This window comes from Mauremys reevesii, linkage group 1, assembly GCF_016161935.1.
Source record: "Mauremys reevesii isolate NIE-2019 linkage group 1, ASM1616193v1, whole genome shotgun sequence".
Taxonomy (NCBI): domain Eukaryota; kingdom Metazoa; phylum Chordata; order Testudines; family Geoemydidae; genus Mauremys; species Mauremys reevesii.
Window position 1 is genome coordinate 238,396,374 of NC_052623.1, and position 16,297 is coordinate 238,412,670.

A 16,297-nucleotide genomic window follows, 5' to 3' on the forward strand; every position below is an offset into this window, starting at 1 on the left:
CGGAGCAATTGTCTAACAGAACTGGGATCGTTGGACTCTGCAAACAGTAGGTTATTCTATAGAATTGACATAAAATATTTTAAGAATTTCTTCAGTTCACGTGTTCAGATTTGAGATTATCTTAAAGTCTGTCAGGCTATCATATCTGTACTAGAGGGGGAAAGAATGCAAGGCATATATTCTATATGTCACTCAATAGAAAAGATTTTACAGATCAGTGTTGTACTTAAAGAAGGTGTGAAATACTGAAAAGGGATTATAAATGTAAAGTCATGTCAGTTGAAAAAAATAAACTGTTTCAAGTCCTACAATTACCCCATCTGATTTATTTTCTTTACGTTCATTTTCCTGTTCTGAAAGGTTTCTGTTCCCTGTTTTTTGTAAAATATTTGCACAAATAGGGAACTGACACTAGAAAAACACAGAAATATATTTTCCTCTGTCTGTTACAGTAATCTTGGATGTTACTTATAACAACTGTAGAAGTGGGAATTTGAAGAAGGATACAATTTTCAAAAGTCTTTAAGGGTACGTCTACACTACGGGACTATTCCGAATTTGCATAAACCGGTTTTGTAAAACAGATTGTATAAAATCGAGTGCGCGCAGCCACACTAAACACATTAAATCGGTGGTGTGCGTCCACGGTCCGAGGCTAGCATCGACTTCTGGAGCGTTGCACTGTGGGTAGCTATTCCGTAGCTATCCCATAGTTCCCGCAGCCTCCCCCGCCCCTTGGAATTTCCGGGTTGAGATCCCAGTGCCTGATGGGGCAAAAATCATTGTCGCGGGTGGTTCTGGGTAAATGTCGTCAGTCACTCCTTCCTCTGGGAAAGCAATGGCAGACAAGCATTTCGTGGCTTTTTTCCCTGGATTGCCCTGGCAGATGCCATAGCATGGCAATCATGGAGCCTGTTTTGCCTTTTGTGACTGTCACCGTATGTGTACTAGATGCCGCTGACAGAGGCGATTCAGCAGCGCTACACAGCAGCATGCTTTTGCTTTTGCATGACAGCAGAGATGGTTATCAGCCATACTGCACCATCTACCAATCCATAAATTGGTAAAAAGATGATCATGGTTACCAGTCCTTTTGCACTGCTCCATCTGTTGCTGTCATAAGTGCCCCTGGCTGCTCTTAGCCAGGGGCGCAAAAGCCAAAATTGGGAATGACTCCCTGAGTCAATCCCTCCTTTTTGGTATCTAAAAATAGAATCAGTCCTGTCTAGAATTTGGGCAAGTGTACTAGAGAACTACTGTATCATAGAACCAGAGAGCACAGCTGCTCTGTGTCAGATCCAGCAGAAATTATGAGCTGTATGCTATTCACAGGGGGTGCTCCTGCAACAACCCCACCTGTTGATTCCATTCTTCCCCCAGCCTTCCTGGGCTACTGTAGCATTGTCCCCCCACTTGTGTGATGAAGTAAAAAAAATGCAGGAATAAGACACAGTGACTTGTTAGTGAGAAATGAGTGGAAGGCAGCCTCCAGCTGCTATGATAGTCCAGACAGGACAGTAAAGAGTGTGGAGGAGAGGAGCCCAGCATCCCTCTGCTAGTCCAGGGGCAATTGAATCTTTTCTTTACACATGAAGGCTGGGCGCTGATGGAGCTCAGCCCCCTGTTGCTATGATGACGATGGTTATGAGCCATACTGCACCATCTGCCAGGAAAAATTAGGGCCAGGCGCCCTTGATCAACCTGACGGATGCTAGTCGGCATGGTTACCAGTCCTTTTGCACTGCCCCATGTGCCAATAGGCTGATGATGAAGATGGGTACCAGTCGTATTGCAGCATCAGCCACCCATGGCGGGGGGAGCAAGGATGTTGGTGTTGAGTGCTGCAGCATCGCATCTATCTGCAGCATTCAGTAAAGATAGGGTGACATGTAAAAGAGTCAAGAGAGGATTTTTTTCCCTTTCACTTCTGGGGGTGGGTGGGGGGGTGCGTAAATTGTCGAGCTATGCCCTGACCCACCGCGGACACTGTGTTTGACCCTAGAAGCATTTGGAGCTCAGCCAAGAATGCAAATACTTTTCGGAGACTGCAGGAACTGTGGGATAGCTTGAGTCCTCCAGTCCATGAGCGTCCATTTGATTCTTTGGCTTTCCGTTACGCTTGTCACGCAGCAGTGCGCTGAGTCCCTGCTATGGCGTCTGTCTGGAGATTTTTTTAAAAATGATTTTGAATTTCGTCTTCTGTAACGGAGCACTGATAGAACAGATTTGCCTGCCCTTACAGCGATCACATCCGCATGGTCCATGCGGGAGCTCTTTCTTTATTTTGATTTTTTAACTGCATCGCCACACGTGCTGATCAGAGCTCCACGCTGGGCAAACAGGAAATATTCAAAAGTTCGCGGGGCTTTTCCTGTCTACCTGGCCACTGCATCCGAGTTCAGATTGCTGTCCAGAGCGGTCAGTGGTGCACTGTGGGATACCGCCCGGAGGCCAATACCGTCGATCTGTGGCCACACTAACCCTAATCCGATATGGTAATACCGATATTAGCGCTACTCCTCTCGTTAGGGAGGAGTACAGAAACCGGTTTAAAGAGCCCTTTATACCGATATAAAGGGCCTCTCAGTGTGGACGGGTGTGGCGTTAAATCGGTTTTACGCTCCTAAAACCGGTTTAAACGCCTAGTGTAGACCAGGCCTAAGTGACTTATAAGTCTGTCTCTTTTGAAAATGGGTATTAAGCCCTAAACTTTTTTATGGAATCTCTCTTAATCTTACACAGGGTCCAACATTTATGGTAGAATTTTTGGATATATGTAATTCCTTCACTGAATGCAGGATAAAAATTTGGGCTTTCTGGATCTACAGGGTTTCTTGGGATTGCTGCACTTCTCTGAATATTGTCCAATATCAAAATCTACTATCCAGCAGCCTATATGAAAAATGAGTTTGCAGGGTTCAGTAGTTAAATACAGGGTCAATACCTTGGTGAGTTAGCCCATCCTGCACGATTGTGCTGGGTAGGAAAGGGGTGTTAGAATTTTGCTGTCCTTGGACTCTGCTCTGGCAAATGGGTGTCTGATGCACCCATTCTTTCCTATCTGCTGAAAGAGCTTTCTCTTCCTACCTTAGTCTCCTGGCTATTTGTGGTGGGTGGTAGGGTGACGCAGCTTATTCATAGGACCAGTGTTGGTGCTAATATAGCACAGTGATTGGGACATGTGCTTTGGTTTACAACTGGTATTCAGAACCCTGTGTGGATCTGTGAAACTGACAATCTTAATACTTTCTGGTAGGGCTTGAGAAAGCTGTGAGCAGCAGCAAAGGAACTGAAGTGACCATCCTTAACCTGTAGACCAGGGGTGGGCGAACTTTTTGGCCTGAGGGCCACATCGGGGACTAAAAATTGTATGGTGGGCCATGAATGCTCACAAAATTGGGGTTGGGGTGTGGGAGGGATTGTGGGCTCTGGTTGGGGGTGCAGGCTCAGAGGTGGGGCTGTGGATGAGCAGTTTGGCGTGTAGGAGGGTACTCTGGGCTGGGACTGAGGGGTTCAAAGATCGGGGTGCGAGTAGGGGTGCAGGTTCCGGCTGGGGGTGCAGGCTCTGGGGTGGGGCTGGGAATGAGAGGTTTGGGGTGCAAGAGAGTGCTCTGTGCTGGGATCGAGGGGTTTGGAGAGCGGGAGGGGGATCAGGGCTGGGGCAGGGGGTTGGGGCATGGGGAGAGGCTCAGGGTGCAGGCTCTAAGTGGCTCCTGGAAGCAGTGGCATGTCCCTTCTCTGGCTCCTAGGCGGGGAGCGGCCCGCAACCCGCGGAGTGGGTCCATGCCGTGGCTTTCAGGAGCCACGTGGTGCAGCCCCCGACCCGATGCCCCAGCTGGAGATTGTGGGCCAGCTTAAAACGTCTCGCGGGCCGGATTTGCCCATGGGCCGTAGTTTGCCCACCCCTGCTGTAGACATATGGCACTTCATCAGCTTACACTCAAAAGGTATTTTTGAAGGCTAGAAACCTAATATTTTAAATGAAATCTTAAATGCTGCTGAAATTGCAAGTGTTCTCAAACCGAATTAACAATTCAATTCCATGTAGACAAGCCAGAAAACTAACCTTTAGGACTTAACTGGAGCCTAGACTTATACCTAAAATACCCGTATAATTGTCCATCAAATGTGATACAAGCTCCCACCACCTATTTTACAAGAGGTCATGTACTGTTTCAACAACACCATAAAAAGTACTACATTTAACATTTTGAAGTGCACAGAAAATATGCGCCTTGGGATATTTGTTTCAAAAGTAAATTTTGATTTCTGAAAGAACAGTGGCCCTGTCACTAATGCAGAGTAACTGAATAAGATGTGATAGCCATAAAAGTGTATTATACTGCTTAAAAAATTAAACTGAATTCATTTTAACTTTTAGCGTAGTAACTCAGTTCTCTCACTAAAACCCAAATATTTAAAAACTGAAGTTAATGAAAAGAACTTGTCAAGCTAACAGCACAAGACTGGGAAGAATCTCAGCGAGGTAAAGCCAGAAATGCATGTAAAAAAATATTATTATACTCTCCCTAGAATATGAACAATTAACTTGTCATTTTTTTAATACCTCTGCACCTGCACTGGCCAAACCTGCAAGTACACACCCTTATTAATGGCTGAGCAGTTGTGAAACCTGAGGGGGAGAAAATGGAAAATTTGCAATGAAATGTTCATGGACATGATTACATAGCCCTAACCCCCCCTCTCCCCCCCAATGTGTAGAGGGTGGAGGTAGTATCCGATGATTGAGGGGAATGAAGTAAGGAGCTTTCCAGGGAGATCGTTGCTGTGGTGAAGGACAGCATGGTGGTAGTTAGGAAAGGGCATTGCCATAGCCAAAGATAGTATGGAAAACGAGATTCAGAGAGAACTCCTGGAGGCAATACAAAACCAGTATGCCCTGTTGCAGTGCACTATTTAAGGCAGTAGCCAATGTAGCATTGCACACCAACCCCCAGCCATGTTATTCAGCCCCTGGACAATACAAGCTGCTGGGAACAACAGTAACGCCTTCCTACTGTAACACTGCTCCCAGAGGCCATTCCCCTCCCAGATCCCAGTTCAGGGAACAGTAGTACCTGGGACCCAACTCTTTTGAGCCGCCTTATTGCCCCATGTAACTTTTTGGGCCTCAGCATTCCATGCCAGAAGTCCCACGAACCAGAAGAGGCAGAGCCAAGACATATACAGTAACTCCTCGCTTAATGTTATAGTTATGTTCTTGGAAAAAAGTGACTAAGCGAAACGATGTTAAGTGAATCCAATTTCGCCATAAGAATTAATGTAAATAGGGGGGTTTAGGCCTTAGGGAAATTTATTTTTGCCAGACAAAAGACATCATATACATATACAGTAAATTTTAAACACAATTTAATACTGTACTCAGCAATGATGATTGTGAAGCTTTGTTGAGGTAGTGGAGTCAGAGAGTAGAAGAGTGTGGATCATCTGGCTGCTCCTCTTGCTGTTCTTGGTGAACTTTACCAACTTGGAAAAACACATCTAGAGATTGTTTTGCTTTCTCTCTCTCTCTCTCTCTCTCTCTTTCTTTTTTTTTTCTCCTCTTGGTAAATTTCTTTATAGCAAATTACATAACCAAGTCCTGTAATCACATTGGAGCTGCGTTCCCTGTTAGGATCGTCATCACTAAGGATTTGCAAGCCAGCTTCAATCATTTGGAAAGCTTCAGAAAGGCATTTGGCAGTCAAATTTCAATGGGTTAGCTCTTCTTTTACTTCTTGGAACTCTTCTTCTGTTGCTCTCATCACCTCTAGTTGCGTCAGATCTTCATTGGCTAGTGACTGCACATTTTCTGTGTGATTGCAGAAGTTGTGTAATGTCAGCTTCTTCCACCTCATCAAAACCTGCTTTCTTGGCCAAGCCAAGGATCTCTTTCTTTATAGTGGGGACAACATCTTTAAGTCCTTTTAAGTCATTGACATATTCAGGCCACAACTTCCCCCACACACCATTCATGCATGCCTGAGTAACTTCAGCCCAGGACTCACCGATGTTATCGATGCACTTGAGGATGTTGTTGTCATGCCAAAATTGCCAAATCGTAGGTTTGCCTTCCCGATCAGTGCCTCTGATGAGCTGGTCAAAAGTACAGTGTAAGAAATATGTCTTAAATGCAGTGATGGCTCCTTGGTCTCTGGGTTGGGTGAGTTGTGTTAACTGGCAGAAAGACAACTTTGACATTTTCACACAGGTTGTCCAGGTTGACTGGATGAGCTGGTGCATTATCAATAAGTAATAAAATCTTCAAATCAAGATTTTCCTTGGCACAGTATTCCTTCTATGCAGGGACGGCATAGAGAGTCAGCCATTCTGAAAAAATAACTGCAGTTATCCTTGCCTTCTTATTGGATATCCAAATGACCGGAAGGTGTTCCTTTGAAAATCCCTTGATCTCCTGGTGGTTCAGATAGTACACTGTCAGCAGTTTCATCTTCATGTCTCCGACAGCATTACCACCTAGAAGCAAGGTTAGGTGGTCTTTAGCTGCTTTTAACTGGGTGCTGTCTTCTCCTCTTGGGGAATATAAGTCCGTTCAGGCATCCTCTTCCAGTAGAGGCCCGTTTCATCGACATTGAAGACTTGCTTAGGTGAATAGCCACCTTCCTCAATTTATTTTCTTGAGATAGTTGGGGAATTTTTTAGCTGCTCCAGTATTGACACTAGCCGTCTCACCGGACATCTTTGGTGTTATGCAGGTGGAACCGTCTCTTGAACTGATCAAACCATCCATGATTTGCCATGAACTTCTCTATCTGTGATCCTTCACCTTGGTCTCTCTTCAAATTGTCATACAAACTTTTTTTTCTTAGCTTGTATCACTAGCAAACTTAGAGGTATGTTCCGCTGGTTTTGGTCCTCTATCCACGCTGAGAGAAGATGCTCAATGTTTTCCATCAAACTACTTCTTGACAGAGTTATTTTAGTAGCATTAAGCAGTGTTACACACTGAGCATTAGCCCTGATCTTGTCGGCATTACTCCGATTTGTTCTCACAGTGGTCATAGTAAGACCTAGAGTGATGCCAATGTCAACTGTACGCTCCCCTGCATCAAAACGCACTAAAACATATAATTTAGTATGCAAACTTGTGGTTTTCCTAATTTTCTTACTGCTAGTAATACTGCTACTGCTAGGCACTCCACTATCACTTGCTGGGTGTTTTTGACTCAATGCTAGGTGATACTGTACAATTACAACACACTAGAAATGTTCAGGGAATACTGTACTTGTACAGACACAACATAAACAACAATGGCTGTTTACTATAGTCTAGTATGTTTGTTGCTATAGTACTTTCCGCCCCAATCTGCATGAAGAGCGATACATAGCCCTCCACCATTACATTTAAAACAGACGTGCACAGGGCCACTGGAACAATGTCCTATGTGAGCCCCTTTTGTTTCTTGCTCTCACATGTTAGCAGCAGCTCCCCTTTCCCCAAATCTCCCTGCAGTCACTAATCAGAGGATTGTCTGGGGACCTGCTCATGAGCAACCTGAGCTTCTCCTAAAGCAACCGTGTTGATATCAGGTGGGATATTTCCCAGGGATTGCCTTGCTGCTAAATGATGAACTAGCACTCAGCTGAGCCCTCAAGGGTTAACGTGTTGTTAATGTAGCCTCACACTCTACAGGGCAGTACCGATGGAGGGAGGAGACACAACAGAGGTATGGCAGCAGCTGCAAACACTTCCCTGTAGAAACTGAACGTGATGATGAACCCACGCTATCCCACTAGAGCGCACCACTCCATCCTCTGGATGGCACGTGCACAGGTGCTGACTTTCCAAAGTGCTGGGGGGTGCTCAACCCCAGGCCTGCCTCCACTCCACCCCTTCTCCCAAGGCCCTACCCTGCATCTTCCTGCCCCTGCTCCATCCCCTCCCCCAAGTGTGCCATGTCCTCTCTGTCCCTCTCGCCCCCAGCCTCCTGAATGCTGTGAAACGGCTGATTGCGGTGGGTGGGAGGTGTGGAGAGGGAGCGGGGAGGTGCTGATCTGCGAGGCCTGCTGGCAGGCAGGAGGCGCTGGGGGTGGGGGTTGGAGGCATTATAACCAAACATTATGCAACTTTAAACGAGCATGTTCTCTAATAGAACAGCGACATAACAACAAAACAGCATTAACCAGGATGATGTTAAGGGAGGAGTTGCTGTACTTACCTCTGACTTTAAGGTCCCTCTGCCCGCACACATCCCTTGAGTTGTGGCCTGCACTGTTCTGTTGCACTTTGCTGTTTTTGTTTCATGACTGGGTTAATGAAAAGGTTCTTTGTAATTAGATAATTGTTTGTAATATGTTTAATAATTGAAACAAAACTGAAAAATGACAGTTGAAGGTTCATTTGTTTGTTGCATGATAGATTGTTTACTAATAAAAGACTTGAACACTTTATTCATATGGAGTCCACAGTTCATATCACAGAGAAAAGTTTGTGCTAATTCACAAGATTTTACAAACATAGGCAAAGACACGAGGTACATAGCGACTGCCACAATGTTGTACTGCCAATCCCTATAACACTGAACTGAAGAAAAACACTCTGCTACCCCTCCATGGGTTAAAAGCTGGGTGTACAGCTGCACAACGTTAGGCCTGAGACTAAAAATAAGAGTAATAGGCATCCTAGTTAATATTGCCCTGGCTGTCTGCATTTTGTATTGGACATCATGCTGGCTGCAAATCTCTTCACCTCAGCCCAGGAGCGGCTCCAGGCACCAATACGCCAAGCGCGTGCTTGGGGCGGCAAGCCGCAGGGGGCGCTCTGCCGGTCGCCGCGAGGGCGGCAGGCAGGTTGCCTTTGGTGTCATGCCTGCGGAGGGTCCGCTGGTCCCGCAGCTTCGGCAGACCTCCCGCAGGCGCACCGCCGAATCCATGGGACCAGGGACCTCCTGCAGGCGTGCCGCCGAAGGCAGCCTGCCTGCCGTGCTTGGGGCGGCAAAATACCTAGAGATGCCCCTGCCTCAGCCTCCACCTATCGCTAAGGCTTTCTCCTTACTCTTGCAAATACTGTGAACAATACAACATGCTGCTATGATCTTTGGGGTTTTTTATGCTGCTTCCAACCTATTCCACATCAAGCACCATCTCCCTTTCAAACATACAGATGCACCCTCCATTGTCATTTCGCAGCTACTGAGGCGGCGGTTAAACAGTTTCTTCCTTCTAATCAAGTGGCCTGTGAATGGTTGTATTAACTAGGGAAGCAGAGGATAATCCTGGATCCTCCCAGGTTAACCGGAGCAATGTTCACATGAGGCAAATGGTTCTTTCCCTACTAATTTAAATAGAGCTGAGTTCCGAAAGATCCTAATATCGTGGACCCTTCCAGGCCACTCAGCCTTTGTTTGTAAGCCTGCAGTGGCGGTCGACAAATCCATGGAGCACCATGAAGAAATTTTGTTAATGAGTTCTGAGCCCTGATACGAGGGTGGCGGGGCAAATAGTAGGCACATCGGTCGCCTCAGTTGTCCCAGTACAGTTTGAGAATTCCATACATGCAAAGCCATCAGTCTCCTGAGCGTTACCAAACTTTATAACCCAGAGCAAATGTACCTTATCCGTGGCATTACACACATGCTTGACAGTGGCCCCAACAGTCAGTCAGTCTACCCATGGCGACTTGGTTGGCTAAAGAACTGGTAAAAGTTCCTGATTGCAGTTACAGCCAGCTTCTCCATGGGTATGGGGCACTACATTTTGCTAAGTTGTCATGTACTCTGGGATTAGTTCAGCATGTATCTCCAAAATGGTTTTCTTTGCCATCCTGTAATTCTTGTCTCTGCTGGTCATCCCAGGTCTGCAGAACTATCCTTTTCTATCAATCCATACTGGTTTCCTGAGTCCAGAAACTGCTTCTGTAGTAGCTGTTGCTAGGTGTCCTCTTCTTCCTTGTCCTCATCTTGCTTCCTCCACCACCATTGAAGCACCTGCTGCTGCCTGAGGAGCTGCCACTGCAGCCACATCATCTGCTTGGTGGAGGGGTGGGCAAAGTCTAAAACCACATAACTATATTAACCATAAGTCCATTCAATTCTTCATTAGCTGTGCACTTGATTAACAGTTTCCTGCATGCTTTAATATGACTTTTTTTTCCCCCAAAGGTTCTTGACTTGGGCAAATAGAAACATTATTGTTGGTGACACTCAAATGCATTTTTGCTGCAAAAATTGCAGCTTTAAACTCTCAGATGCTTTTCCCTTAACTCTCTTTTAAAAAGCAGATTTTTTTTTATCCCACAGAAAGTAGAGAACAATTGCTTGACTGGTGCACTGCAGCATACAGTAGTGGTATAACTATGGTTTTGCAATGCTAGCCCCCTCTGTGCCCAGTCAGGTGACCCACTCCAGTAACCAGAGAATACCATAACCATAAGTCTAGTATTGTAACCAAGATGCCAAGCTATTCACTCTTCTGTGCTACATAGAGCTTTTCCTCAGTAGTTTCATATTGTAAGTTGATTTCCTTGGATAGCTTCAAAGCCTTTTCCCTCTCCTACCCTAGGAATTTGAGGCTCATGCATGTAAAAAATGAGGGCAAGGAAGTGGTGTAGACTTAAGGCTGATTCTGCATGAAGGCTAGTTGAGTGCTTCACCATCAGAGCATAGTGTGTAATGTAGCTAAATGTATATGTTAGCTCAAATTTAACAAACATTATTTACAAATGTAGGAGAAAAACCTGAATAATTGTAGGAGGGGCTGGTAGCACTGCCTGTTAAGGTTGCCTGACAATTCCTATTATATTGTTGGACTAACTGTATAATATAAACCTGTAGTCCCAGGGAGAATTGTTTTTCTTCTCTTTGCTCTGTTAAAGGCTGGAGGAAACAATATGTAGATCTGGTTTAGTTGTTTAGTTCTAGAAGTTGGATTTGAATTGCATCTTTTGAGGTTCAAGTTTGATATCTTTAATTCTAAAATGGCTTTGTTGCAGAAATCATTCCAATTTTTACTTTTTTTTTTTCCCCAGCGGTTCACTAATTATACTTTACATTGAATTTAAAACAAACTGTAAGTGCCGCTTTGGGTTGCCTGTTGCATCGGAACACAAATTATTGATGTTAATAGTGCACAGCTTGTTGCTGCTTGACAACAGAGTCATTAAAGCAAAAAAGAACAAGAGGTTTGTGACAAAATAAAGTGAATTCTCAAAAAAAATAGATCACTGTATCTTGGATTGGTAATTCTGCATCTGATTTCTTCTCAAATTGTAAATTTAACTTTTTCCTCTAAGGGTGGGTGACTGTAGAGATTACAACAATGCCTATTAGTACATTAATTTAATTAAAGTTGTAGATAGGGTTGCCAACTTTCTAATCACACAAAACCAAACACCCCTACCCCGGCCCTTCTCTGAGGCCCTGTCCACCACTCACTCCATGTTTTCTAAACGTTTCTTTTTGTACACGGTGGAAATTTTAGTTTACTACTTTAGCTCTAAGGCGACTGGCTTAAGAAAGTCTGAACAAACTTTCAACTTGCTAGCTAAACTACTTGTAAGATTTTGAATTTGTTAATGACATTAGTATTTAAAGGAATATTTTCAGGTACTTTAGACCTACGATTTAGTATGCAGTAATTTTTTTATTTAAAAAGACCTAACTATAGGAAAAGTTAAAAATGTCAGTGAAGTCTTCAGTTTAAATCAGCACAAATATAAATGCTTATAATTCTCTGTAAATTCATGTAGCAATCAATATCCCCTTACAGTGTTGGCAACCTCATGTTGCAATAGTATGGTGATGTATGAGAATCTGAAAGTGAAATTGGCTAGAACAGTGGTTCTCAAACTTCCTTGCACCGTGACCCCCTTCTGACAACAAAAATTACTACATGACGCAGGGCGGAGTGGAGCCTGAACCCTGCCACCCCAGGCTGAAGCCTTTTGGGCTTTGGCTTCAGCCCACCTGGCCCCAGCAAGTCTAATGCTGGCCCTGGCAACCCCATTAAAATAGTTGTGACCCAGTTTTGAGAACTGCTGGGCTAGAATTAAAAGTGAATGAGAGAGCCTATCTGAACCATGGTTTATGTTGGAACAACATTTAAACAGAGTTCAAGCATGATCCAAAACTCAACAGTCTCGTTTCAAGCTCTGTCTTGTCTTTGTCTTTATCTTTATCTGCAGTGAATAAGATTCAAAAGGTAAACTGTCTAAGGAACAATTTGGTGTGTTTAGCTTTAAAAAAGTTAATTACAAATATAATTTTCGTATCTATTTTAAGCACTAGAGTGTCGTTAATATTTTTAGTCTCAGATCTGAATAATTTTCTGTTTTCTTGTAATGCTATAGTACCTGCTTCAGCCTTTCAAATCTTGATTTGGAAACAGTCTGGATAAAAAGCTCCATTGTTGATTCATTTAAAAGGAACAGATCGTTGTTTTGTTAAATGAAACAAGAATTAGAAAGGCCAGGTGTGTCTTTCATATGGATAGTACAGAAAACTACATTCCTCTGAGGTCTGGAGTCAATAAATTCTGCACCAGTGCCAAAAAGGAGTTCTGCTGGATAGAGGTAGAAGTGATTGTTTTCAGGTCTGATCTTTTTGAACCATTGGGGTTGGAAATGAATACTTTACAGTTGCAAAAAGCAACTAAATAGGACTAAATGATAAACAGTCATTATTACCTTGACAGCACAAGCATAGCTACTAGACTGCACTTTAATGTCTTTTGGGAGATGAGGTGTGGTGTCTGAAGAGATGGGTGTACCTTGATGTTTCATGCAGTCATTATCTTTGACTGTTATCCTTCTGAGAGACAGAAGGTCTAGCTATCCATGACAGCTGCAATTTCTTCTCTTGGGCTCAGTCTCAACACCTGTTTAGATGTGTTTAGGCCAGTCTACACTTAAATCTTTTGCCAGTATAGTAAGGTTGGTTAGGAATGTGATTTCTATATTAGCACAAGTCCTAATATGGATGCAGTTATACCAGCAAAAAAGTGCTTTTGCCAATATAGCTTATCTCACTCAGCAAACCAGTATAAAAACCATATACTGATATAAGCTGTGCCTACACTAGGAAAAGGTTTTGCAAGTATAACTATACTAGAAGCCTTTCCTAGTGTAACCTGGGACTTAGAAAATACAGGAAAAGGACACAACCTTTATTCCCTATCCTAACCTTCAGAAAAAAATCCCAGTGAGACACTACATACATAGGAAGGTCTGTGTCCACCTTTCTCTCCTTACTTCCTTCAGTTTGCTCTGTTGCTGTCAGGGCCAGATTTCTTCTTATTTCCCCACCTACTCATCTTTCCTCATCTTTAGGTTTTTCTAGGTTATTTCAAGCAGAGCCTTCTGTTGGTGGTAGCATTTCATGCCAGTTAGTCCTCACTAATAGTGACAGGAAAGAAATCTCTGCCAGAGATGGTTCATGGGGTAAAATTGATCTAAACGAAAAATCAATGAATGACTACTACTTTAATTAAAAAAAAAAAGGGGGGGGGAAGTGAAAGCTCTAGTTGCACTTTAAAGTGAAACAGTCTAGTTTTCTTGAAATTGGTTAGCTTTATCCTACAGGCTTGGACTTGCTTCTATTCTGTGTCAGTATTATATTAGTGATTATAACCCACTCTACTCTTCCTGAAACACAGTAATCCAACTTTTTAAGTCTGTAAAAATAGAAACATCATAGCTAACTCTTAACTAGGGGTGTGCATGTGTATTTGTGAAATTGGTACCACAACCATTTCAATTTCACTGGTATAGTTTTAAAAAAAAATTAACTTTCTCCTTTAACTCTTCACTAGACTAATCATATATTTTAAAAATGTCTTCATTGAATTCATACTTTGAATGAAAGATTTATGTTTTGAACATTCAGATTTATTATAGTGTGTAGGAAAGGCAGTCCCAGTGTATTACTGCAGTATGTAAATATCAGGAATGGTTGTGGAAAAAACCTGAGATCTGTGAGAGCACTGCAATGTGAAGGAATGACCTTAGTTTGAGCTACAAGGATTTCAGCAGCCAACAGGAAATGATGAAATGAGCTCTCAGAGAATTCTGCTTGTGGAACTGGAGGTCATACAGAGCTGTGTAGGGAAAAGTCAGGTACTGAAGCTGGTCTGTGAAGTTATGCAACTGAACTTGGCATCTGGAAGAAAAATGTGAGTTACTTAAGGTGTATATTTTATTAAGGTAGACCTTATGCAAACTGCATGTTTAATGAATTGTTAAACAGCTTTAATTTTTTTCAGAGCCCTACTAGGTTCGGCTGCTTAGTACAAATAGTTGGAAACTATTTTGGCTGAACTGGTATTTAGCTAGCAGCTTGGGAAAAAAAAATAGTGAATGAGTTTGGTAAAATGATACCCTACCTTATTAAGAGAAGGTATTAGCTAAAATCCATGGAAACATTCTTTCACTTGATCAGTATGGCGATCATATTACTTGTGGTAGAGATTATGGATTTATGCTTTTGCTTAGCATTGTTTCTGGGTTTTTTTGTAAGTACTTTACAGATAGGTGCTTATATTTTGTGATATATGCTCTGTCAGATTCCTGAATACCTTGCTTGACAGCTTATCTTGAAAGAGTTTTCATCTCTGGGGCAATACCTTTATTACGATTTTCCAGTTTCCCTCGATAATCATAGAATCTTGGTGTATTCATGTAATTCTTGCAGCTAGGGAAGCAGTTACTTTGCCAAGATTGCTGTAAATGCTGTTTCATGCCTTTCTGCTAGGGAATACACAAAATTCATGTCCAATTCTTATTCTACCATCTTTACTATTTACCCCCGCTCCCTGCCCAACAAAAACAAACCAAAAACTCAACCTTCCAGGGGCTAACAACATAACTTTGTCATGCTTCCAAATACTACTGGTTGTTGTGGAAGTCATACTACTACTTTCAAATCTGAGTTTCCTACATGGCAAGATGGAGTAAAGCACTGAGCAAACAGTTTTTAATATTTAGCCTGCATAAATGTTGGTGTAAGTACAGACTTATCTTGAATTAAGATTTTTGCTGTAAGAAGGTTTCATATGTGGACATCTGTGTAGCTTACTATCCTTTCAATTACCCCAGTTAAATCAATAGTTCGGCTATTTCTCAGTGTCATGCTTTAATTTTATAACAGGCGATATGGGACAAAGATTACAGTGATACACTTCCAGGTTTCTATACTTCTGTAAATGAATAGATTTAAGATATAGTATAATTATTTATACTTAGCAAGATTTTCAATAATAGTTTCTGTTTGCACTGTTAAAATGACTCTGCTACAGAGAAGTTTAATGTTAATATTTGGAACACCAAATAGATTTCATTTCTTTCAATAACAAGTTGCTTGAAAGAATTGCTGGCCATTGCATGCTTTTCAAAGGTAACCTGATTGGGTGGGGTGGGGAAGAAATAGTCTTGTGCCCCTTTTTGCTGCTTTATGGCATAAATGTAGCCTGAAAGATTTCAATCACAAGAGCTCTGCTTGGTTTTTGATGTTAGAAATTAAGGTCAGTCAGGTTGGAAGACTTTGATAGAAGAAGCAGTGAAATGGGTGACATCACAAGAGCCAAGGGAGTGAAAGTTGGGCAATTGAAATGGGAAGGGGTTTTTCATCAGACTGAACTTTCTTTAAACATGTGTTTAGCTTCAATAACTAACAGTTTAAATAAAAGAAGCCTTCACTAAAGATTCAACTAAGTACCTTCAATTAAGGTACTAAAACTCAAATTGTCCCTGAGACCTTCCCAGTAGTTCTTCAGCAAAAACAAGGAAGGACAGTTGATATACCTGTTATTTCTAAAGTAAACAAGCAGTTGGAAATAGCTTTAAACTTTCTTGTTGCCTGTGTTTCAGATTACTGAAACGGAGAAATGACTACAATTTCAAATTACTAAATTATTTAGGATGTTTGTTTCACTTATTTACATTTCACTCAGGTTGGTCAAAAATGTTTGTTTACTTTTTCTTTCTAGCTCTCTTGCATTAGTTGCAATATTAGTGTTTGAAATCAAAATGGTCATTTTGAAAATTAAAAATTATATTACAGGGAGTCTTGTAAAAAGCCTTAGTTTAAAAATGTACGTTTCTGTTTTGTTTATATTTAATATTTTGGACCTAATTACCCAACAAATTGGCTGTATATTTTCATGGTTCCTATTACAGCAGCAGAGGAGAATTGCTGTCAGGGTGGGAGAGCTGGTTGTCTCCTAATCCCCCCCGACTTCATCCTGTTACTCGTGTTTAGGGTTTCCAACTGTCTAATTGCACAAACTCAAACACCCTTGCTCTACCCCTTTCACGCCCCTTCTGCGAGGCACCGTCCCCACTCAC

At 42.5% G+C, this 16,297-nt stretch overlaps 1 protein-coding gene across 5 annotated transcripts in view; it reads left to right on the plus strand.

Annotated features, from left to right (window-relative positions):
- Nucleotides 1-16,297, plus strand: part of PACSIN2 (protein kinase C and casein kinase substrate in neurons 2) — a 127,584-nt gene that overhangs the window by 25,497 nt on the left and 85,790 nt on the right. The window contains exon 1 of one of the 5 annotated variants that reach the window (XM_039542189.1): nt 14,110-14,127. The exons of the other annotated variants lie outside the window; for them this stretch is intronic. The gene's annotated coding sequence lies outside the window, so the exon portion shown is untranslated. Of the gene's footprint in view, nt 1-14,109; nt 14,128-16,297 lie in introns of those variants that run through there. 5 annotated transcript variants of the gene reach the window in all.